Here is a 26547-nt window from a genome sequence, read left to right on the forward strand (position 1 = left end):
CCTGCCTAGCCAGCCAGATCAGCTGAATCAACCCTGGCAATCAATGGAGATTCCACCAAGGAACTGATACAGCTTATAAACACCTTCAGCAACATAGCAGGATACAAGATCAACTCAAAAAAATCAGTAGCAATGATTACATATACAATGGACAAAGAAGCTGAGAAGGAAATCAGAGATACATCACCATTTACAATTGCCACAAATGACATAAAATACCTTGGGGTAACACTAACCAAGCAAATGAAGGACCTATATGACAAGAACTTTAAGTCCCTGAAAAAAGAAATTGAAGAAGATGTCAGAAAATGGAAAGATCTCCCATGCTCATGGATAAGCAGGACTAACATAGTAAAAATGACAATCTTACCAAAAGCAATCTACAGATTCAATGCAATCCCCATCAAAATACAAACACAATTCTTCACAGACCTGGAAAGAATAATACTCAACTTCATATGGAAAAACAAAAAATCCAGGAAAGCCAAAAGAATCCTGTACAATAACACAACCTCTGGAGGCATCATGATCCCTGACTTCAAGCTCTACTATAGAGCTACAGTAATAAAAACAGCTTGGTACTGTCATAAAAACCGACATGTGGACCAATGGAATCGAATTGAAGACCCTGACATTAATCCGCACACCTATGAACATATAATTTTTGACAAAGAAGCCAAAAGTGCACAATGGAGAAAAGAAAGCATCTTCAACAAATGGTGCTGGCATAACTGGATGTCAACATGTAGAGGGCTGCAAATAGATCCATATCTATCACTGTGCACAAAACTTAAGTCCAAGTGGATCAAGGACCTCAACATTAATCCAGCTACTCTGAACCTGCTAGAAGAGAAAGTAGGAAGTAGTCTTGAACGCAATGGCATAGGAGATCACTTCCTAAATATAACACCAGTAGCACAGACACTGAGTGAAACAATCAATCAATGGGACCTCTTGAAACTGAGAAGCTTTTGTAGAACAAAGGATACGGTCAACAAGGCAAAGCGACAGCCTACAGAATGGGAAAAGGTCTTCACCAACCCCACATCTGACAAAGGACTGATATCCAGAATATATAAGGAACTCAAGAAATTAGACATCAAAATGCCCAACAGTCCAATTAAGAAATGGGCTATAGAACTAAACAGAGAATTCTCAACAGAGGAAACTCAAATGGCTGAAAGATATTTAAGGAATTGCTCAACATCCCTAATCATCAGGGAAATGCAAATCAAAACAACTTTAAGATACCACCTTACACCTGTCAGAATGGCTAAGATCGAAAACACTGAAGACACCTTATGCTGGAGAGGATATGGAGCTTGGGGAACTCTCCTCCACTGCTGGTGGGAATGAAACCACTTTGGAAATCAATATGGTGCTTTCTTAGAAAATTGGGAATCCATCTCCCCCAAGATCCAGCTATATCACTCTTGGGCATATACCCAAGGAATGCTCAATCATACCACAAGAGTACTTGCTCAGCTATGTTCATATCAGCATTGTTTGTAATAGTCAGAATATGGAAACAACCTAGATGCCCTTCAACTGAAGAATAGATAAACAAAATGTGGTACATATACACAATGGAATACTACTCAGCAGAGAAAAACAATGACATCATGAGGTTTGCAGGCAAATGGATGGATCTAGAAAAAAATCATCCTAAGTGAGGTAACCCAGACTCAGAAAGACAAACATGGTATGTACTCATTCATAGGAGGATACTAGATGTGGAACAAGGATGACTGGACTGCTACTCACATCACCAGGGAGGCTACCTGGAAAACAGGACTTCAAGAAAGACACCAGAATCACCCAATGACGGAGAAATGGATGAGATCTACATGAACAATCTGGACATGAGTGGGGATAATGAAGGGTGAGGGTCGAGGGAAAGAGAGCTTGGGGGAGCGGGAGATCCCAGCTGGATCAAGAACAGAGAAGGAGAACAAGGAATAGGAGGCCGTGGTAAATGAAGACCACATGAGAATAGGAAGAAGCAAAGTGCTAGAGAGGCCCACAGAAAGCCACAAAGATACACCCACAACAGACTGCTGGCAATGGTCGAGAGAAAGCCCGAACTGACCTACTCTGGTGATGGGATGGCCAAACACCCTAATTGTCGTGCTAAAAACCCCATCCAATGACTGAAGTATCTGGATGCAGAGATCCACGGCTAGGCCCTGGGTGGAGCTCCGGGAGTCCAATTAGAGAGAAAGAGGAGGGTTTATATGAGCAAGAATTGTTGAGACCAAGGTTGGATAAAGCACAGGGACAAATAGCCAAATGAATGGAAACACATGAACTATGAACCAATGGCTGAGGGGTCCCCTACTGGATCAGGCCCTCTGAATGGGTGAGACAGTTGATTGGCTTGATCTGTTTGGGAGGCATCCAGGCAGTGGGACCAGGTCCTGTGCTCATTGCATGAGTTGGCTGTTTGAAACTTGGGGCCTATGCAGGGTCGCTCGGCTCGGCCTGGGAGGAGGGGACTGGACCTGCCTGGACTGAGTCTACCAGTTTGATCTCAGTCCTCGGGGGAGGCTTTGCCTTGGAGGAGGTGGGAATAGGAGGCTGAGGGGAAGGCGAGGGGGGCGGGAGGGGGGAGAACAAGGGAATCCGTGGCTGATATGTAGAACTGAATTGCATTGCAAAATAAAGAAAATTAAAAAAAAAAGCAAACAACAACAAAATGCCAAGATTTGGAAAGATGTTTTGAATGAACCCTCCTGACAGATCACAGGTAGAAGAAAAGCATATTCTTTGTCTAACTTCATCCTTGCTTATCTGATACAAACAGATGTCTGGTTTTGTGTATCTATGGCTACCAAGGAACTCACAAAAGCCATGTCTATCTCCTCACTTTCAGTTCAGTGACCTCTCTGCCTGCACATTGGTGAGGAGAGTGGCTCATTATGGTCAGTTATCCAGTCCCCTTCCCTGACTCCGCATCTCCAGACTTGAGGAGGCCATCAACAGGCTTCATTCACTGAAATTGGAAAATTTATCAGTGTGCATCTTTCCTTAGATATTTCTCTTATACAATATTTGAAGTGTGAAATATTTGTATTGAAGCATCTCAAGTAAGAAATGTGTCCCCTTAAGTTCTTTTTCTTGGTTCTACCTGGTTAATAGACTGGCTGGTCCACTTCTTCTTACATACAGGAAACACTTTAAAATTTGAAAATTAGTAATTTACCATCATATTTGCCATATTATTTCCAAAAATACACCCAATAGTAATGATGTAAGTCTGAAATCCAAAGACAGCTATGGGAAAAACAGCTACACTAGTGTGTTCAAATAATATTTGTATTAATGTGTTCAAAGAGTTTTACTTCACTTATTTCTAGACTTTAATTTCCTAAGCCCACATAAAAAACAAGGGAGATTATAATATAATTATAACATTTATACCTTTACTTTCTATACATTCCTTAATATAACCTGTTCAGTCCATGTAATGTTGCTTTTATGTGTTTTGGGGAATGACAGTTTGTCAGTGGACAACCATTGGCATGCTCTCCCCTGGGGAGGACACCTCTCTCACTCCCAGCTTTACTGAGTTGCTTGTAGTTCTTTTTGTAGGCTTGAGCATTGTGTATTTTTCCTCCTGCAGTCTGGTATGTTTTCTGGTGTCTTCCTTGTTCTTATAACTACCCACTTAGCTATGTTATTATAAAAGCTAATCCATATGTCAAGTGTTAAAAGTTCAAGATATATTACCATACTAATACTTGAAGATATCAAATTCGCCAGTAATGTATATAGTTGTATTACAATGATTAATTCTGCTGTCTACAAAGATAAGATCAAGAAGAAAACAAAATTAACTCTTCAGGCTCATACTGACACTTTCCATTTAAAGTTCACACTAAAATCTTTTCAGTTTAATTTTGTATCTGGATATGACCAAATTTTAAGAATGTGGACTTTTAAAACTTATTATTTTTTCATCATGGGCATTTATGTGCCTATGTGTGGATGTGTGCATGTGAGTGCAAACACCTGTGGAAGTCAGAGAAGGGTAGCCAATACACTACAGCCGGAGTTACAGACACCAGAGTGTGTGCTAGGAACTGAACTCATGTCTTTGAAAGAGAAGCAAATGCTCTTAATTGTTGAATCATCTCTCTGGAACCAGATTGTGAAATTTTTAATAAAAGTATTTGTAAGAGCTAGAAGAAGCTTGTTTGGAAAATATTAAAACAATGATAGGATAGATATAATGAATTTACTTAATCGAGTATCTCAAAATAGCCAACTGATGAATCTAGGAAACTGAGCTCTAATTTTAGTTTCTGCCCACTTTTGAATTTCATTTTCTTTCACGAAGAACCAGGAGAATGCCCTGCATTCTCTGAAGACTTGTTTCAGCCCTGCAGTTAACTGCTGTGCATATTTTATGTAGCAGTAACATGTGAAACATGTGAATGCCACACAAGGCAGTCCTCCATTGTGGCAGGAAGTCCTGGATGGAAGAGACCTAAATTATATTCCTGGCACTTCCAGGGGCCAGTGTTAACTACTGTGAAAAATTATTTTCTATTTTCCAAGTTTCTGTTTTCTTATCCATAAAACTGGGATATTATCACCTGTCATCTCAAGTACATGGAGGGGTGGTAAATGTCTGAAAATTACATATTAACCATTACTTTTTCCATCACTAAGGATTGAAACAGTGGCTCAAACATGGTACTTTTTAAATGTTAAAATGCTTTCATAATAACAAATCAGAAGTTATGTTATTATTTAATTGTGATAGAAATAGAAAAATACATCAATTTTAGCTTGCAATATATATGCCTATGTTTTTAACATAAACCCTCTAAGGATTTTTTCCATCAAGCCAATGGCTTTTAAAAATATTTCTTTCTAAATTAACTATTTTCCCTCATTTTATTTAGATGCTGTTATACTAATTTAAATGTCTAGATATTGGTAAGCCATTGTTTTAAATGGTGGCCTTGTAACACTTGCTCTGTCACCTTGCATGTATTGTGATCATACCAATCTCATTTTTGTACTGTAAGCCTCCAATTCCATTGGGCTTACATCCTGAACTTGATGAATGAGCTAGACTGTTGTGTCTGCTTGGGCAGGTGTGAGATAAATTACTGGGCAGGCTATGATCTTTGGGCAAATTACTCTCCTTGACTACAATATATATCGATGAGATGTGTCAGGGCTCATACACACACTTGTCAATTTCATTACCCAGGTGATGAAAATACAAGTTAAGGGATCATCCAAATGAAGAGGAAGAAATTCATTGTGTCATAGGAAATTAGTGAGAGAGCCATCACCCTAAGCTGGAAATATGATAAAGTAAAACCTTTCACAAATTTTGATAGGGAAAAAAGCTCAAGCCACTTAGTCAAATATACATAATTATATGTCTCCTCTTCATCCTACATTAGTTTTACTTAATACAAATGAAAGTGAACATGATAATTTTAGGGTTTTATGTGGGAACAATCAGGAGAAAGGCTTATAATTTAATATCAATAAGTTTTGACTACTCATTCAAATTAAGAGTCCTTTCATATTGATTATTCTTTAATACAAAAATACTGCTGTGTGAAAAGAGTCTATACATATATGAATATTTTATGTAGTCTCTTGTTAGCAGATGTCCAACCTGTATGCACAGGAGCAAAGATATGCTCCATATCTTATATGTACAGGAGATTAAACCTGTGTACACAGGAATAAGGATATACTCCATGCCTTATATATTTTGAGTCTTGATTTTATCTGATATATATATATATCAGATAAAATCAAGTCTCAAAATGACTTTCTTAATGATGCTTTATTATTTTTACAAAATGCGTTTTCTGTTTATTAATGAAAAAATAAATTAAGGCCAAGCACACATGCAAAAATCTCTATCCATCAGAGTAGAAAAAAATTAAGAACATAGCCAGTCACTCCCAATAATTCTGTATATTACCAACCTAACTCCAGTCAACACTGTACTCTCAACAGTCTAAAACAATAAGGATCACCCTTCGTTCAGTTAGGACTAGGGAGTTATATTAGAGCCACAAAGATAAAGTATTGCCAAGCATGAGGCTTTAAAAAGAAATTTGAAACAACCATAATATCTGGTAACAGATTGAGGATTGGAACAATAACCTAAATTACCCAAGAATGGCTCTTTCTTTTGCGATTATTTTTGCTCAGAAAATTCCATATCTCTAGTTATATCTGTATCAGTTAAATAGTATTCATAAACACTGATGTTCAAACTTGCATCAATAGGAAGCACATGGTTTCTCAAAAATATATTCCATGGGTCAGAGAGATGGCTCAATAGGTAACAGCTTTACCCACAGGGCCTGATAACCTTAACATCATCTGTAAGACCCACATGGTGGGGAAAAAAAAAAAAAAGAACTGTCTTATGCCAATTGTCCTCTGTATGTGTGCAAGTGCCCTCCAATGAATACATGCAAATTTCATGGTATATTCATGGTTGGCTATATACACACATACACACATAACTGAAATCAATCAGTCAATGTAAAAAATTTAAAAATAGATCATGTTCATATTACTTTTCTATGTATATGTATTCTGAAGTTTCAAATTCAGGCACAAAACAAAACCCTGTTTTCATATATATATGGAAACTGGGTAGTTTTTATATTGGAAATGTAACCCACCCAAATGAACAAACTTCAGAGTTTATAACTATCTCAGAGTTTGATAGGTAACAGGAAGGAAGAGTGGACCCTAGAGCATCCTGAAAGCCTCCTCTGGTAGGCCTACTCATCTTGGGGAGGATGCACATCTGCAGCAGAGGCCGTCACCATGCCCACAACTGTGAGCAGCACAGCTACCTGCAACTGACCTCAAGCCAACCTCAACCAGCAGCAGCAGCCCAGGCAGTCCCTCCCACTGTGCTGCCTGCTTTTGGGGACAAGATCATCACAGTGGTTCGGTGTAAGGAATGGACATAGTTTCATCAAGGGAATGACACAAAAGAAGTGTTTGTGCACCACACCACCATAACAATAACACCAGGAAGTACCTTCCCAGTGCAGATGGAGAAATGATGCAGAGGCGGTAAACGTTACAGGTCCAGATACAATCCCAATTCGAGGTGGCAAATATGTAACCAGCCATAGCCTTTAGATATGCAAATCATGTCATTGTCGGGGTCCTCCACACAGTTACCAGAGTGGGGAACAATCTGGTGGATGGGAGAGCCTGGCCTGAAAACACAGCCCCTAAAGAATGGAAGGTTCCCCCACTTTGTGTGAGACCCTAAGAACATCGACCACAGTATTCCAATCCTCCTGTGCAGGGAGAAGTGATGGACAGTGCTGACAACCAGAATGCAGGGGAGCAAGGCAGACTAGCGAGACATGGTATGTATCACTGTTTCGGACCTAATTTCCACAGAGGCCCTCCTCTCCAAAGACCCCAAGAGAGGACAACGAAGAGGACAGGGAAATCAAGGAGATGACACCCAGGGCCATCCGCCACCTCAGTGTCGGTGGTGCTGTAACTTCAATTACCGACTTCGATGCCCAGAGAACCCTAAATCACAAGAGGACGAAGAGACAAGTGTTGGTTTTAAAAATGATAAGGCACCGGAGCCATGAAAAGACCCAGTATCAGAGCTTTGGGGGAGACAAAAGAACCAGGCCTGGGAAGAAGCATGTGCAGAGAGGGGAGAGAGGGAGAGGGAGAGGGAGAGGGAGAGGGAGAGGGAGAGGGAGAGGGAGAGGGAGAGGGAGAGGGAGAGGGAGAGGGAAGAGGGAGAGGGAGAGGGAAGAGGGAGAGGGAGAGGGAGAGGGAAGAGGGAAGAGGGAGAGGGGAGAGGGAGAGGGGAGAGGGAAGAGGGAGAGGGAAGAGGGAGAGGGAAGAGGGAAGAGGGAGAGGGAAGAGGGAGAGGGAAGAGGGAGAGGGAAGAGGGAGAGGGAGAGGGAAGAGGGAGAGGGAAGAGGGAGAGGGAGAGGGAAGAGGGAGAGGGAAGAGGGAGAGGGAAGAGGGAAGAGGGAGAGGGAAGAGGGAGAGGGAAGAGGGAGAGGGAAGAGGGAGAGGGAAGAGGGAGAGGGAAGAGGGAGAGGGAGAGGGAAGAGGGAGAGGGAGAGGGAGAGGGAGAGGGAAGAGGGAGAGGGAAGAGGGAGAGGGAGAGGGAGAGGGAGAGGGAAGAGGGAGAGGGAAGAGGGAGAGGGAAGAGGGAAGAGGGAGAGGGAAGAGGGAGAGGGAAGAGGGAGAGGGAAGAGGAGGGAAGAAGAGGGAAGAAGAGGGAAGAAGTGGGAAGAGGGAAGAGAGAAGATAGTGGGGTGAGAGAACACAGAAGAGAGGAGGGGGGTCTGTGTCCAGCTTTTTAAGGGTTCCCATGAACATGCACAAGTGGGCCTACAGAGCTACACCATGCATGCACGCATGCACTGACTGCGTGACCATCCCACAGGGCATGTAATCAGCAGCGCACTGACGATGTAAGATGCAAGACCCTTGCTTAGCTCCTGAACTGCTCATGTACAGTCACGCAGCTGAAGTGGCCCATTCCCAAGGCTGAGTGGGGTGTTGACTTACTGCTTTTACCATCATCTGCTTACTTACCCAGCAAGAAGAAATGAAATGAACAAAGACTGGAGCTGAAGTCCTCAAGTCTACACAGCATGTGGTTTTATTTTGCCTAAAGGTGTCTCTTTTGGGTAATGACATATGTGGTTTTGTTTGTTTCTTAAGCTTGTTATTTTTTTTCTCAATACACTTTTAAAGGTTTTTAAACTATTTCATGTCCAGTCAAGTTGAGATTTTGTAAACTTCATTTCTGATTGGCAATAAGAGCTTAAAACAATCTTTTCAAAATAGTCAACAAATCCTCAACATCTATCAATAGAGGTTTTAAATAATGAATAAATAAATAAATACAAAATTATCTCAGAAAGTTTCAAATTATACGATAATTGTAATATTAAAAAATAGACTTTATTACATTTCTATGAAATTTCTCCTGTACTGAATGCTTCACAAAATTTCAGATATTTTAGAGGTAAATTTTACTTTAATCTTCTGATATTCTTTTGCATGACAAAGGAATAATAACTTTATATAATTATTGCTGAAATTTTGCAGGAAAGACTTGGAAAATCAGGAAAGAATGAGCCCAAGTGAGGATATGCAAATGGTTTAGTGAAGATGAACAACAGTTTACTTTTACAAATAAAGTTGATGAGAACCTCAACCAAAAAAACCACAATTGTATATTGTGGTTGAAGTTCTTAGTTCTGTTTGCTCTTCTCTTGAGGATAGATAGATAGATGACAGATGTAAAGGAAGAATGAAATATTCCTTTTCAAACACCTGTTACTGTTCTATTTTACTTTACCCTATTTTTGTATTGCTGATTATCAATAGTGATATAGCTTTTTTAAAATCCTATTTTGCACACTGAAATAAAGATACATTTTTGACATATTTTAGAAAAGTACATTTTCATATCATTGTAAATTTTTTCAGTAAAGATTAATATTATGTGTTACCTTGATCCATAAGTACACTGGACATACTTTAAATTTGTCTCTGAACTAATGTACTTCAAAATTCATGTTAAATCTACTTTTTAAGTGAAATAATGTGAATAGATGCAGCGCTTAGCAGGCCTCCATGAGGATGGAGTCCACATAATTGAATCTAGTTTCTCCATGCAAGAAGCCAAAGGCAGCTGCAAACCTCTCCTACCAGATAAATAAATAAATAAGTATATATTAAAGGGGGTGGGCACCAGGCAGCCCTGTTAAAGCAGAAGGCACAGCAACTGTTGGGCCTGGATCCTGCTCTTCCAAGCTTCAAGAACTATAAGCAATCTACTTCTGAGATATTTTGTTTCCTTGGGTGGAGCAGTACCAAGCTGAAATCCAAATTCAATTTCTTGAACAATTTCATAAAACCTAGCAGTGCAAAGAACAAGAACCTGCACAGCACTCCAGGACATCTGTGTGTTGGTCTTGCTAGTTGGACGGGATGTAGCGATCTAAGATAACATTAAACTTTATGAAGTGTTGAGTTCATCTGATTTATTTCTAAGAATAAGACTGGATTTTCTAAGACAGACCTTAGTAGTAAAATACTGAATTTAGTCAAGTCAGTTGTACAAAATGGAATGTTTGCTTTTTTAAATTGCAAAATATTGATTTTATTAGTGAGTACTGCTAATGTTCATTCTGTTTGCTTTTTAGTGATTCAACATTTCAATAACTAAAAAGGAAGCAAGGAGAGCCACCGGCATTTAAACAGGCACAAAACGGACTGCAGTGTGGTTGTTAATTATTAAGAAGCAATGAGCCCCTTACAGAGTGTGCTGGATACACCTGTGGATGAGATTGTCTACATTCAAAATTCTGAACAAAAAGTAAGGATTGGGGGCATAGCAGAGGGCAGGGCAGGGAACAATACAAATATATGCATGAAATCATCAGATGGAAGACAATAAAAAATTAAATTTCCCTTATAGTGCTATGATGGATCTAACCAGTTAATAGGAAAAACTGTGCTGTAATCTTGATTTTTCATGATTATATGACTGTTACTGAAGTTTGAATTTAACTCTTTGTACTTTTAGTCAAAGTCTATGAAAGACATTACTGATTTTCACATAATATAATAATAAACATAAAACATAAATACTGATTAATCTTTTATTATGTATGAGACATAAGATCTTCAGAACAATCCAAATTGTTTAATATTATCATCTATTTCTAGAAAAAACAAGAATAAATGCAGGAGTTAGAATTCAAGATCATGTATATTTAAAAGTTGACTATCCAGTCTTCCTTTCTCATTGTAAATCCAGAATTTAGTAAAGCATGTATATAATATGTTAGGGGCATTCTGTGAGCTTATGTGAATGCATGTATTTGTATATGTGTTTGTGCATGTGTGCACATCTGCAATAACTCACCTAGTACATTTTGTCACATACACTAATAAAATTTTTGAGACCTTTTAAGAATATGGGTCATGTTTAAAATCATTACTCTGACAATTTTGATATTAAATGAAGACAATGTGCAACTTTAAATTATGATATTATTAAATTACAATGAATTTTCAAAATTAATATATCAATTAATAAATTAATTAATAAATAGAGTATAAAATCAATTTGTGATGTTATATATGTTTTAAAATTTGTATACTGAAAAATGTATCTCTTTACCAATACAAATCAACAAAAAGCATTTCTGAATTCTGTTAACTTCTGATTATATGGTTTCCACATTTTGCAAGGAACAAAAGGTAGTCAATTTCTATTCTGTTTTAACTTTTTATAAATTAATCTATTAATTTTTTCTATGGTTCTCAATATCAGCTAACCTCAATTTCTAGAGGAAGGGTAGCTAAGGGAACATAAGAGATTCATCCCCCCCAAAAAAATATATATATTGTTCTCAATGACTAAAATATAAAAGTGTGAGGTCATAGTCCCACAAGACAGACATTTCACTACTACAGAAAAACATGATACTTTTATGAAAGTCTCCTGAGAACCCAAAAGATTATGTGGGGACCTTTCACTTGTGTTGCATGACCCATAGCAACCACTGACTTTAGATTACGTAATCCATAGCAAAGATAGCAAGCATGGAATAAACACAAGAAACCACATCTTTGAGGTCATAGTAACAGGATAAAATGTCAGTTTCACTCAATTTAGCAGTCCAACAACAGAGAGTAGTTTGATAACCTATGACGTTGAAATATTTATGATCTACTACTTTCCTGTAAGGAATCACAACTTTTTTTCTGCAGAGAATGAGTGACATTTCCTTCAAACACACCCATTAGATTGAGCTCTTTGGTCGAGATTGTAACCTAGCAACAGTGGTAAGCAGGGTAATTCTAATATCTTTGTTGAATGAGTCCTTGTGAGTATCTCTTCACTCCATTATTAATCAAGCAGAATCTTCACTCTGCTGCAATAAAATATTGTCATTTTGTTCATTCTACAAACTAGATGAATATGATAAACAATTGAAAGATAAAAATTCTAGGATTTTGCTTGGGGTCGTGGCCTTGCTCCTGCCGGGCAAGGGAACGGTTCCTGGGCTTTCACGCACAGGTGTGCGTGTGGGTCCTGACGTGTTCGCGGGTCCACGCTTGGACTCTGCGGGGACAGAAGCAGGAGCCATGGGCGGGACCGACAGCACCCGCTGGGTCACCTTCGAGGCAGAGGAGAATGAGAACATCACCGTGGTGAAGAGCATCCGGCTTTCAGAAAATGTGATCGACCGGATGAAGGAGTCCTCTCCGTCTGGCTCTAAGTCCCAGCGATATTCCAGTATTTATGGTGCTTCAGTTTCTGATGAAGAATTGAAAAGAAGAGTAGCTGAGGAGCTGGCATTAGAGCAAGCCAAGAAGGAATCAGAAAACCAGAGACGCCTTAAGCAAGCCAGAGACCTAGAACGAGAGAGAGCCGCAGCCAATGAACAGCTCACCAGAGCTATCCTTCGGGAAAGGATATCCAGCAAGGAGGAACGCTCGAAGGCAAAGCATCTGGACATTGAAGATAAAGCTCGGCAGCTGGAAGAGAAAGATCGAGTGATACGGAAGCAGGATGCCTTCTACAAAGAGCAGCTGGCCAGACTGGAGGAGAGGAGCTCAGAGTTCTACAAAGTCACCACCGAGGAGTATCAGAAAGCTGCTGGATGAAGAGGTGGAAGCCAAGTTCAAACGGTATGAATATCATCCAGTCTGTGCAGATCTGCAGACCAAAATCCTCCAGTGTTACCGCCAGAACACCCAGCAGACCCTCAGCTGCTCCGCTCTGGCCAGCCAGTACACGCACTGTGTCAACCATGCCAAACAGAGCAGGCTGGAGAAGGGAGGATAAAGTTACCCCTGAGAACATGCAAAGCTCCTTCAATGTTAATTCCAGAGGTGGAACATTTTTCTTTTCCTAGTAAGAAAATGCCCCAATTAAAGAGAAGACCACTAAAGACAGACAGGCATTGGAAAATGAACTCCACAGAATCATAACGTGTTTTGATTAACAGTTTCAGAAGCCAAGGTCTAGATCAGGATCAGTCATCAAAGAACACTGTTAAGTGTTAATGAAACCCCCAAATGAAAAAAGAGAAAGGCGGTCCACTGCACCTATTTGTACTCTGTTTCCAACTTCCACTGACATAAAATGTTCTCTTCACTCCAAGCTCCACCATTTAGTGACCTCCACTCTGAGAAAGCTGGGAGGGGGGATGTTAAACTATTTCAAATGGAGAGACAGCAAGAAAGTACTGGGCTGGGGCAACAGTGTACACTCGCTTGGGCTGTGGGGCCTGGGTGTACACTTCTCTCATTATATAGGAGCTATTTTATTGTAACTTATTATGGTGATCATGCAAGAAAGAAAGGAGAGAAAATGTACCTCTTTCACTGGAATAATGTTTATGATTGCAAGTGAAATAAGGTATTTTTATCAATATAAAGTGAACCTTGGCCGGGCGGTGGTGGCGCACGCCTTTAATCCCAGCACTCGGGAGGCAGAGCCAGGTGGATCTCTGTGAGTTCGAGGCCAGCCTGGGCTACCAAGTGAGTTCCAGGAGAGGCGCAAAGCTACACAGAGAAACCCTGTCTCAAAAAACCAAAAAAAAAAAAAAAAAAAAAAGTGAACCTTGGCTTATGCAACCTCTGTAGTGAATACTGACAACTTCACTCACTATCAATAATAAATCTATTTTCTGACAAAAAAAATTCTAGGATTTTTACAAAAATTTAATGCTATTTTGATTTCAGTTTCTCTCATATTTATATTTGGAGACCTATTGTGTGTTTCAATTTACAATTTAATAAATTAACCTTCAAATTACAGTGCTTCTTAGAATCACATTATCACTTAATCCTTTAAACAGTTATACAAATTGTTCTTCAATTATATCATGTTCTAAACAAGTATTTATAATCCATTAATTATAATGTAATTTAACATAAGTAAAAGAAGGTTGGACTCCCAGAATATTTATATACTGGCACTCTTAAACTAATTCTCTGAAGTCAAGATGAAACAGTAATTCAGATGACCTTGACTAAATTATTCAATCATTTGAACTTTCATTTTCAGTATGTAGAATGAAAAATCAGTATTTGTTCCTTAGGAGTACTGAGGCAAGGTACATGAAAATGAAACAAGATGGCTCCTAGTGCACAGTACATCACACTGTACTGGCTCAGTCAGTGCTGGTTTTGGGTAGGCATGAAGTGTCATGATGTTGGCAAGAATATGTTCATTTAAAATGTTAAATCTCTTTAATCATATGTCATAAAGTAGAGTGGCAGTCACCTCACAGCAAAACACTTGCTAATTTCAGAGCAAATTGATTAATTTGAGAGTGATAGGTAGTGGATGTGCTGATATTTCTCCTAAACTACAGAACTTTCACATTCTTCTGGAAAAGTATAAAAAGTCTATTTGTATATTTAGTAATTGTCTAAAATATATTTATATTTTTAAAAATATACTTATGCTACATGTTCAACAAAATTAAACTATCAGACTAAATGTTTTTAATTGTGATGTTTCATCTAAATATTTGAAAGACAAGATAATATCCATTGCAGTAAAGTCTACACACATACATATTTTTAGCGCTATTTATTCTTAGAAGTTTAAAAATATAAATTAATTATACCTTAATTAAATGGAAATTTCTTCTTGGCAGAAATTGTTCATTCACTTCAATTGAGAAATGAGTTTATATGAAGTTAGATATTAAAACAGAAAGTATACATTTTTTATAAATGAATCTCATGTGATCCTAAGGCAGATGTCTGAATTTCACTTATACTGTAGAACAGTGTGACTATGTCTGACTGCAAAATACTTATGGACAATGTACTGCCAAAGAGAATTCTCATGTACTATTTAGACTGGGAGAAACATAACAAACATAATGAATAGTTAATGTGGACTAGTCAGCATTCTGAGTGTTGCAGCTCTGCTACAATAGTAACATGATTTGAGGTTTTATCCAGACTGCTGTGTGACAGAACTCCTGCTCGTAATATGCAATGCACCTATCTACTCATCCCAGACAGGGAAACAATGACAGAACAAAGTATGGATACCAACAAAGCACGACTTGGTGAACCACAAGATTTATTGGGCTTACCTACAGGAGCATAAATGACTCAAAGACAGCTGCATCACAAAAGTTGTCTACCCCAATATGGGAGACAACTCACAAGGCTGGGAACCTAGAGCATACTGCGCAGCATGCAGGCAGCTCAATTGGTTGGAGTGTCCTTTCTAGGTGCATCAGTAGATCTGAACTTATTCCAGGCAGCTTGGCTGTATTCTGCTTCTTTAAGGCATCTGGTCTGACCTTAGAGTTTTCTTTGAAGCTCAGCTTTCTTCAGTCGGAGAGGGACTCTCAGCTTTTGTTGTTTAGTCTGGCAGCAGAAGCCTAGGGAATCTGGTCACTTTCAAGGACTTCCTGAAGCTATCTTGAGCTGTTTACCTTCCTGCTCAGGGAATTTCCTTGGATGATGGTGTGATCCTGTCTCTGAGGAAACTGTTATATAACACAGATGTCTCCAGAGAAGCCAGTTCAAATTCTGAGCTTTAGCTACCTCTATCCATAGAACCAAGGATGGCACCCACATTCCTCAGGCCCTTTCCTCCCTACACAGACGCCAGCAGTGAGTGATTTAAGATACACCAGGACAGTCTGCTTTCTTTTGCTACAGGCTCACCATCTCGTATCTCCTGTAGAGCTGTCTAGTCATTGTTCTATTGCTGTGGCATCGGCCACAATGAAGACAACTTATAAAAACAAAACAAACAAACAAACAAACTCAACAACGTTTAATTGGGGATTTGCTTGCTTACATTTTCAGAGGCTAAGTCCAAGACTATTATGGTGGGAAACATGGCAGCAGGAAGGTAGGTATGGCAATGGAGGAGTATTACATTTGATCCAAAAGCCTGAGGTAGACAGCAGGAGACTGATCTTGTCATGGTCTTTTGAAACCTCAAAGCCCACCTCCAGTGTAACACTACCTCCAACAAGGCCACACCTCCTAATCCTTCTTAAATGTTCCACCAACTGGGAAGCAAACATTCAAATACATGAGCCAGTAGAGGATAAATCAAACCACCACAAGTGGTGTCAACAAACCCCTGAAATATAATGAGAAAATCATGGCAGTCTGTATTAACATGAGGGATACAGAGAGGATTCACTGGTTAAGAATCTGTACAGTTCTTCCGAAGGACCTGAATTTGGTTACTAACACCCACATTCATTCTCCCACAGCTGCTTGTAGCTCCAGCTCTAGGGTATCTATTGAGCCCTTTTAACCATAGTGGGCACTGCATGCAAGTGCACGAAAACCACATATAAATATATATATATATAAATAATTAAAAATATAAATCTTAAAAGAAATTCAGTAACATGAAGACACCCACTGACACTTTGACATATTCTGTGGAAACTTTGCAAAAAGTACAGCTAAGGAATCATTGTTTCCTGATACTTAACTATGGAGTACTACAGATCACTGAAGTAGATCAAAATCTTAGTGTGAATGGTTTACAGTATTTTCAGAAATAATTATCTAGTGATTTCCAGAAGCACTTTTAGCTATCACTAAGCATAGACCATGCAATCTAAGACTTTAAACACGTGTGCACTTCACTGATTAGGAGGAGACAAACAGAATCATTGCAACAGCTATGATTTTTGAAATGTTTGGTAAGCCTCAGGTAATATAGACATTTTATCGATACATATGATATGAATATATATATATATATATATATATATATATATATATATATATATTACATCCAGTAGAGTGCAGTAAGATGACTATTATCTTCTTGGTCTCACCCAGCCCTTCCTTCCATTTCCCAATGTTAAAAATGGTATAAGTCGCACGCCTTTAATCCCAGCACTCGGGAGGCAGAGCCAGGTGGATCTCTATGAGTTCAAGGCCAGCCTGGGCTACCAAGTGAGTCCCAGGAAAGGCGCAAAGCTACACAGAGAAACCCTGTCTTGAAAAACCAAAAAAAAAAAAAATGGTATAAGTTTGACCATGAACTTCCTCACCAGTGTGGGCATTAATGATTACAGTGTTTTATGGAAAATTATAATCACCAATGCTTTTTAAGCTAAGACTAAAACTCCAAAGGTTTATAGCAAAATATTTTTATAAATCTTTTCTAAAAGATATTCCAGTAATGTAAGGAGCACTCACAATTTAGGTATGTGGTACCATGCAAAACCATGCATGTGTATCAAATATGTCAGATCCTCACAATCATACACAAAATCTTAATTTAGAAATGATCGTTTATCAAATTGAGAGATGAAAACACAAGCAATGATATGTTTTAACTATGGCTCATGTTAACAGTTCACCAGGGAAGCACAAGTATCCTCCTATATGTAATGTGTGTTGGAACAAGGGTCAAGTCTGCGGCCAATAGATCTTACAAACTGTTCCTATATACACAAAAAATAATAATAATAACTTACAGTGACCATTTATAAAGCTATAGAGTTTTATCTAATTTTTGATAGCTCAAATTTTGAAAACTTAATTCTTTTGTTATACATAATAAGAACTATATCTTCCTCCCTCAGCATGGTTGGTATATTCTAAAGACATGATTTTAGTCACTGTTCTGTTCTGTCCTGAGAACAGTTGTATTTTGGGTGTGGGATGAGTGGGTTTATTAAATATATAGGAAACTGAGTGAAAGAATAAATGGTAAATTTCTACATAGGTAGATAGATTGATAGATAGGTATATAGAAAGATAGATAATAGCAAAATACCATCAAATCAGGTGTTTAAAACAACCATTCGTCAACTGATGAAGACCCATTAAAGAAGTCAATTTGAGTTGTCCGTGGAGTTCTAGGCAGATCAAGAGTGTCTGCTTTGGTAAAGCTGCCAGGTAAAACAACAAATGGAAACAGATATAGAAAGCAGTATTAAATGAGGTGCTCAGAGCTTCTGTGAGAAACCCACTAGAGACAGTCAGCTTAAGTTCCTGAATGAGCTTCCTCTCCACTGATGGGCTGCCTATGGCTGAACTTCAAGCTCCTATTCCCAGTGCAGGTGCTTTTATATTAAGAGATTAAAAATTAGTAACATCTGTTGGAAATTGTCTGTCTTTTACCTATTCTCATGTATCCATTTTTAATTTGAGGCTGTTTTGTTCTTCCTCGGTTACTGGCACAGATTTGGGGTATCAGCACATTTCCAGACAAGGAACCTTGGGAGACACTTTGAGACAAACATGCTTGAATGTAAGGCAATCCTGCCTACAAAGCAAGTTTTTGGTGTGCTCCAGCTGCACACTCCAATTTACACATATAATGTACATTTATTCTCAAAGAAAATGTATATTGACACAAACATCTAACTAGAAGTGTGCCTTTTGCTTTACTAGGATTGTAAGGAAGATGAAATCCTAGATCATGCACATATTTGCCAATATCGCTGAAACATCCTCTGAAACAGATCACCAATTTGGTTTTATTAGTTTTTCATTTTTTTTTAAAAGTTGAGACTAGTGCTAGGGGAAGCCAAAAATGCACACAGTGAAATGACCATGATGCAATTCATGCAAAAGAACTTTCCTGAGTTCTCTGATGGGCTCAGGGTAGTTCCTCATGGGACAGAGGATCAGAACAGCTGTCTTGGCTATCCCATTGAGGAATGAATAAATACCACCAGGCTGTTAAAAAATTCCTCATTAATTTAGGTTCATTGGTAAAACAACATCCAGTCATTCTATCATCTTCTTTTTTCTTCATTGCCTCCTCAATACAAAGTCCATTTTAGTGTATCAAGAGATGATTAAGAAAGAAGACTTTATTGCTCATGCCACTGAGAAGTAATTTAAAATAGCTAGCTCTTTCAAAATGCCCTAGAGAGAAGTTATATCATTTTCTTCATATTGTTACTGGAAAATTAGTATTATACAAAGACAAAGCAAATTAACTTTCTATTGAAATTGTAGGTGTGGTATATATCATAAACCATGAACTATGATATAAATCAAGTAGCTAATATTAAATAGAAAATACTACAGTCAAAGATCAGGAGAAACTGCTCTCCCTCAAGATCAGCTTCTCTTTTGATTCTGTTTACTTAGCTTTGATTTGTGCATGGCAAACAAAACACATTGAATAAAAAACAGTCATGCATTGGCTGTCAGAGTCATGTATGTAATATTTCACTGGGAGGATTTCTACTTAATATTTTAGAATTTTTTAAGCTAGTGCTGAATGAAATAACGTGCAAAATACAAACCCTTAATGTTAAGAAATAATTAGGAAACAGTTCAAGAGTATGTATTATCAAGAGCCCCTAAGGTGCCTGCCCTGAGGAAATTTCTCCCAGAGTCCTGGGGAAGACACTACAAGTGGAGTGGTTACTAATCTGAGGGATAACAAATGAATCTACTTACATGAAACTCTTTATTCCATTCACTTTATTCTTCTAAGACAAAATCCTATCTACACAGCTTAAATTCTGACCTCATACTCAGCTCTTTTCTGTCCCTTCTCCTCCTGTCCTCTCATAGTTCTATCTAAGTTCTTCCTATCTCGTTCTCATATTTGCCTGTATTCCTCTGTCCATCCTTGTTCCTTCCTTTCCTCTCTCTGTGACCTGTGTCCATATACCTACAATTAGCAGCACTCTGGCCCTGCTGCTTTCTGGACTGGCAGGGTAAGTATGCTGAAACTGGGAAACCTGCATCATAGCTTGAATCACCTGGTATGAAAAAGGGCTTTTGTTCTAAGTAAGTTGCTCTAGGGGAAGTGTAGAGGTGCCACTTAGGCTGTGAGAAAAAGGAGGGTCTGATTTAGTTTGCACAAGAAGCTATGTACCTAACATCTGCCTGGCCTAAGCAGTGTCTCCAAATGGATATTTACCTTGATTCAGGAGATTAGTAGGTAGTCTGGAAAGCTTAATCTGTCTGCCATTTGTCCTTTGATGCTTTTGTCCAGAGCAGGCCCTGTCTTTGGATGCTTGCTAAAGGAGATAATTGCAGAAGGCAGACATCTGATTCCAATACTAAAAAGAAGCAGCAGAAAGCCTGGAAGCAGGAAGCCATGCCTGCGTGTATCCAAATAACTTAATTGTGCATGCCGAAGGAATGATCAATCCACACTGTTTAGAAGTTCTCAGGAAAAAGAATCAATTGGGAAAGCTATGATAGTACACATGAAATTCATAGCAGAAAACAGCTGATATATTCAAAAAGCCAAATAACACCAATATTCCTTGAACCTTGGCTTCCTCTGCAAAGTCCTTGACCTTTGAGATAATAGCTTTTGTCTTAGTTAGCTGAATTCCTACTACATATTTCTGCAGCCTGAAGCAATGTATGATGTCAAGGCTATTCTATTCTACTGGAGAAAAGCAAATTTGGACCTTAAAATTTTACTGGTTGTAGTAAAAACACTTGTATAAACTCATAGGAGTTATTTGGATTCCTATTTGTTTATATTGTTTCTCTAAACCCCAAGTGACTTGTGCTGCCCTATCTACAAATGATTGGAACCTTCAGAGCCCTCTTTTCTCTGGATTAGCTGTGATAAAACCTCTCTAGGATGAATTAGAGTGAAATTAACCAGGGGGTTCCCCTCAAAGGCTCATGTTTAATCATTAAAGACAGTATGTTTGTTCAAGTTCACGAGCTTGAATAAGAATACTTATAGCATGCCACAAATACTGGACATGAATTGCCTTCTTTGTAGTCTAGAATGTAATGAGTCTTTCTCTGTTCCTCCAGCCAGCTCCCAAATAATGACATGGAGATTTATTATTAATTATGAAGCTCAGCCTTAGCTTAGGCTTGTCCCACTAGCTCTTATAATTTAAATTAACCCATTTATTTTAATCTACATTCTGTCATGCAGATCCTTATCTCATCTCTTCATACTGACCATGCTGCTTCCTCCACACCTGGCTGGTGACTCTTCCTTCTTCTTCCTAGAGTTCTATCTCTGCCTGGAAGTCCCGCCTATCTCTCCTGCCTACCTATTGGCCATTCAAATTTTTATTATACCAACCACAGCAATTCATTTTCATACAGTGTACAAATATCCCATAACATTTGAAAAGTTATTTCTGTTGTCCCTGTACTCTAATAAGAACGTCCTTATGATATCCCTATCCTTAGCCTTGGTCAATGAGTTGGTAAACTTCAATCATAGAAAGAAAACTCACTAAGCTAAAGGCACTGTGAAGTGTAATGAAAATAACAGCAGTGCATTAAGACATCCTATTTTAAAAATCAAGAAAACACATTCTCACTAATTCAATTGGGTGTGAGCAATGGTACAGATACTGTAGTTAAGTATACTAGTAATAGTGACACCATCCATGTTGAGAGAGAAGACCAGAAGCTCAAAGCAGTTAGGACACTTAGATAACTTCACCAGGCAGCCTGTAGCAGACCCAGGAAGGTTATGGACCATTACACCTCAACTCTCTGACTCATTAAGTTCCCTTTAGTAGGACATCAGTGAGCAATCTGAATGTCTTAGAAGGGTTTTTAAGGAGGATGGGGATGTTTCATGGGAAAAAATACTAAGGGATATAAGTTTGTATGGATGAAGGGTAGGAGTAATTAAGACAAAGTACTCTTTCTTTGAAAAGAGAAGAGAGAAGTCACAGGTCATTTGAGGAAAAAATAAAAGAGAGAGAAAACAGACAAGAATTTACCCAAATATTGCTTAAATGACTTGGGAACATAATCCTCTTATGCAAGGGTGTATTAATTTTTTTCTTATATTTACTGTGGGGTGGTACATGTGCCATGGTGGTCAGGGAGGTCACAGGACAACTTGTGTAACTCAGTTGTCTCCTTCCATGATGTGAGCCTGGGAGATCAAACTCAGATTGTCAAGGTAGGGGCAAACACCTTTCCTGCTGAGACACCTCAGGGGACCAGAAGGTAGTTTTCATTTTAATGAATCTTTACTTAACACTCAACACTCCATTGCCAATATATAATGCTATGCTTAGGACTTTCTCTTTGTTTTTGTTAATTGCTTGTTATTGGTTTTCATCGTGTGTGTGTGTGTGTGTGTATGTGTGTGTGTGTGTGTGTGTGTGTATGTGTGTGTGTGTGTTTAAGATATGCTCTCACTCTTTAGCCTAAACTAACCTAAAACATTGAATTGCATCAGACTCATAATAATCCTCCTGCCATAGTCTCACAATACTGAGATTGCAGGCATGAGCCACCATGCTAGCTTGATGACCTTGAATAAATTCATAAGGCAATATCCTCTTCTCCACTGACCAGTTCTAGAGTATTTCTATCATCTCCCGAGGAATCTCATTAACTGCATTTGTGAGATCTTCCATTCATATCCCACAGGCTCCAAAGTCAAGCTCAAGGTACCTCTGCTTTCTGTATCTATAAATCTGCCTATTCTGTCCAAAGCAATACAGTCGAGAAGTAGCCTGTTGTGTCTGGTTTCCTTTATTTAGTTTCTGAAGTTTATCCATACTCAGACATGCATCAACATTTCATAGTTTTCAATTACTCTCTAGTACTAAGCTGTATGGATATGCTATGTTTTGTTTGAGAGAAACCTTGTTCAGTTGAGATACAGAACAATTTTGAATAATGCTGCTTTGACTATTTGATTTTATGTGTTTCTATGAATACACTTCTCATTTTTCTTACATGAATTATTAGGAGTAGATTTGTTGGGTCACAGGAGAATACAACTTTTAAAGAAACTTGCAAACTGATACCTAAAGTAACTGTGCAAAATTACATTGAAAGAGATTTACTTTTTATTTTGAAGTAAAATATGTAAAATTTATGTATTGTAAATATAGTAAATATCTCCAAACTTTAGGTCACAAGCACTATGATGAACTAAGGTTTTGTTTCCATCCAAAATTCATATGTTAATACCTTACTGCCAATGTGTCTACATTAGCAGATGGGGCTTTTAGGGAAGTGATTAAAATTAAATGAGGTCATAACTTGGTTCCTGATTTGATAGGATTAGTGTTTTATGAGCACAGACACCTGAGCGTCCTGCTGTCTCCCCTCCAGCCTGCCATTCTATGCACATACTCTGATGAGAGTCTGTGAAGCCGCTGTGTGAGAACACAGCCTTCTGGCAGCCGAGGGAAGAGTCCTCACCAGAAACTTCATCTCCTTGCCCCCTGATCTTGAGCAACAGCATGCAGAGCTGTGATAAAGTGATTGTCTGGCATTTAAGCCATCCATCCTGCGATCCTTTATAGAAGTGATCCAAGTAGAGTAACATATATACCAACATTGTATTAATTTTTCAGCATAATAAAAATGACAGGAAAGGGTGCGGGATCTGTTTTCATCAGTGTTCTGATAAGGCAAGTGGAGGCTTGGAATCTTAAACGTCCTCTAAATTACAACTTTGGGGTGGGGATTCTCAGATTCTTTTTCCCACTAAACTATCATTAGGGTAAAGGAAAATAATCAGTATGGGGTTGAAGACTTTATGCTAGAATACAGTGAGCAGTTAAAATACTAAAAACAAATTTCTGATGCCAGATCTGTAGTTGTGGTCCATCTGCATATTTTTTTTTATAAATTATCTTGTTCTCACAGGCATCCAACTAACTAATTATGTGCAAACAATAAGAATCAAGCAGCTGCCAAAAGAGTTAGCACTGTAGCCAATAGCAACTGCCTTTGGCAGTGAAGTTCTGCTTGCCGGCATCAAAAAACACTTAGTTTTTATTGCTGAATTAAATATGTGTGCCTACTCTGCGATAGGGGCAGCTAAAGATACGAAGAGAATCAGAAGGAAAAGTGACCTTAGGCAAAATGTTTGATTCTTCTTATCAGAAAACAAAAAGGCTTACAGTTATTATTTTGGAGGTTGAGTTTATAAAGAGGAATGGAATATTTTTCCTTTTTCAATTTGTACTGCATTTATCAGTTGCAACAAGGCTTAGTGATGATATTTCTGCAGTAGAGGGTTTAGGATCTAAGGAGAGTTCTCTGGAGAATACATGAATTGGGCTTGATATTGGAGACTTCCATTAAAGAAGGTAGTGGAAACAAATAGCTGTTTGGAAGCATTTTATGGCAAAGAATAAAAGTGTGTGTGTGTGTGTGTGTGTGTGTGTGTGTGTGTGTGTGTGTGTGTGTGTGCTCTCAGAAGTAACTCTTCATTGCTTAATGAGAATTTGAATATGGAAGAAAGCAAAGAAAATGGTCTGAGTTTCAGGATGCTTCATTTGAATTATTTCCAACAAGAATAATTTGGTTTGAAACTATCATTTAGATTGTATATTTTCAATATGAATCATATTCAGCTTTTAACAGTGTTTTATATAGTGGACAAAATCCTGCTACAGACTTCACATAGACCATATCATGCTTTATTATTTAATCATTTTATTAATATCCCCTCAAGAATACTGTTTCTCCACATTTTATATCTATAGTATTTTTTAACAGGAAAAAAGGGTGCACAGTTAAAAAGAGAGAAAGCGACACTCAATCTGTACCTTCAGCTCAGTAAATGTGGCAAAATCAACATGACTATGAAGCACAACCTATGTTAGCATCCACAGTTGACCTCCCGCCTCTGCTCTATGATTCCACTGTGCTATTTCTCTGAAAAGTACTTAAAGTGAAAATACTGAATATTTTGTTAAATGAACTGGGATATGACATGCCATCATGAGGCAGAATGGAAAGAGGAAACATGGCTTTGCTGCTCACTACTTTGTGTTGAATGTTATTACAAAGCTCTACTGGGGGCACACCAGATCCAGACCAAATCAGTGTTTGCAAAGTAATTGCTTTGCCTCTGACTGCTTGAAGGGAAATCCATTGACAATAAACACAAGAGTGTTAACAAGCACAGGAAATAAGAACTGATGGCTAGAGAATTCTGCTTTGCCATGATGCCACGGTAACTGTCAAGAGTTACTCCATGAGCACTAATCTAAGGACTAGAAAGACCTCTCTCACTCTGTTCTCACATTTACACAGGGATCCAGGTATGAAGAACTTCACTAACATCATCTGGCTCACTAACTTCTAAAGACTGTGCTGTCTGCTGTATCTTAAGAAGAAAACATATACATACAAACCACTCAGACTACAGTCTCAATTCTTCTAAATATATTCTTCAAACTTATAGCATAGAAATAATTGTAACCACACAATTAAAGTGAATTCAATCATACTGGAGATTGGGAGGACAGAGGAGGAGGGATGAGAGAGGAGGATATGAAAGAATAATAGCAAGGTGAATATGATCCCAGTCCATTCTATGTGTGTATAGTCATGTCATAACAAATCCCTTTCCTTTGCACAACAAATGTAAGCTAATAGAAAATGTGAAATAACAGGAGAATGAAAATCTGAGTTTAGCAATGGATGCAAAAGCAATACACATTTATATTTGATATAGCAGAACTCTGAACTAAACTAGATTTGTATACACTGCCATCACTTCACAGGAGGTTTGCTTTTCACTTGAGGTAATTCTGTAAAGAAGGGAGCTATACTTTTTACCTGCCAATGGGTCTTAGGAAATGTTAACCTCTGGGTTTAAAGTAAATTTAAATATTATGATAGTATTGATTCTCAATTTGACAAGATATAGAATAATCAAGGAGACAAGCTTCCAGCATGTCTATGCAGTCAGTATGCAGGTTAGTTCAGTCTTTCAGCTTATTAGTAAAGGGTCGTCTACAGGTTAGTAATGTGGGATGAGTCACCTTCAGTGTGGGTGACATAATTCCATGGACTACAGTCCCAGACTGAGAAAGATGAGTGCCAGCATTCATTCCTCCCTGTTTCTTGTCTGGACAAACACTGTGACCATCCTGCTTTCTGCTCCCACCATTGTGCCTTCCCAATCCAGGTAGAATGTATGTGCTCAAACTGTAAGCCATAATAACCTCTTCTTTTCTTAAGTTGCTATTCTCAGATATTTTGTCACAGAAATGGTAAAGCAATGACTACAAATACTAATTTCTGTCTTGAATAATGAAAAGTTCATCCTAACAATTTTAAAGAATTTAATGAGCACTTTCTAAAACTAAATATGTAGCATCTGGAAGTTATTCTGTAATGTATTGATATGCAGGATGTAACAATTTAAACTAAGGTTAATATTTTGGACTTCATGTAAATTATGTATTGAATAACCAATATTCAATTCATATGGATATGTGTTCCTATTTTCAAATGGTTTATCTCCTTCAGAAAATACTGCTTTAGGAAGATAATAGAATCACACATTACAGGAAATAAAGAATACCAAATTATCCCATATGGTATAAACCTATGGCTAAAGGTCAGAAGCTTATTACACTGTCTGACTTTGCTCTAGACACACAAATTACTTGCTTTTGGGTATCATTTAGAAAGTCTGTTCAAAGATACAAGATATAGTACATCAACTCTTTATAGCATTTTGCTACAGTGTTTTAAAAGCTTTGTTTTAAACCAGTTCACATAATCTAATAGAATTTTAATCTCCTTTCTTTTTGGAATTGAAACATTCTG

The 26547-nt window shown here is 38.2% G+C and overlaps 1 protein-coding gene and 1 pseudogene across 5 annotated transcripts in view; one reads left to right on the plus strand and one right to left on the minus strand.

Annotated features, from left to right (window-relative positions):
• Positions 1-26547, minus strand: part of Naaladl2 (N-acetylated alpha-linked acidic dipeptidase like 2) — a 1340311-nt gene that overhangs the window by 142833 nt on the left and 1170931 nt on the right. The gene's annotated exons all lie outside the window — the stretch shown is intronic.
• LOC128106559 (MICOS complex subunit Mic19-like) lies at positions 12033-13290 on the plus strand (annotated as a pseudogene).

The sequence above is a fragment of the Peromyscus californicus genome, unplaced genomic scaffold (assembly GCF_007827085.1).
Source record: "Peromyscus californicus insignis strain IS unplaced genomic scaffold, ASM782708v3 Scaffold_9__1_contigs__length_137607984, whole genome shotgun sequence".
NCBI lineage: Eukaryota > Metazoa > Chordata > Mammalia > Rodentia > Cricetidae > Peromyscus > Peromyscus californicus.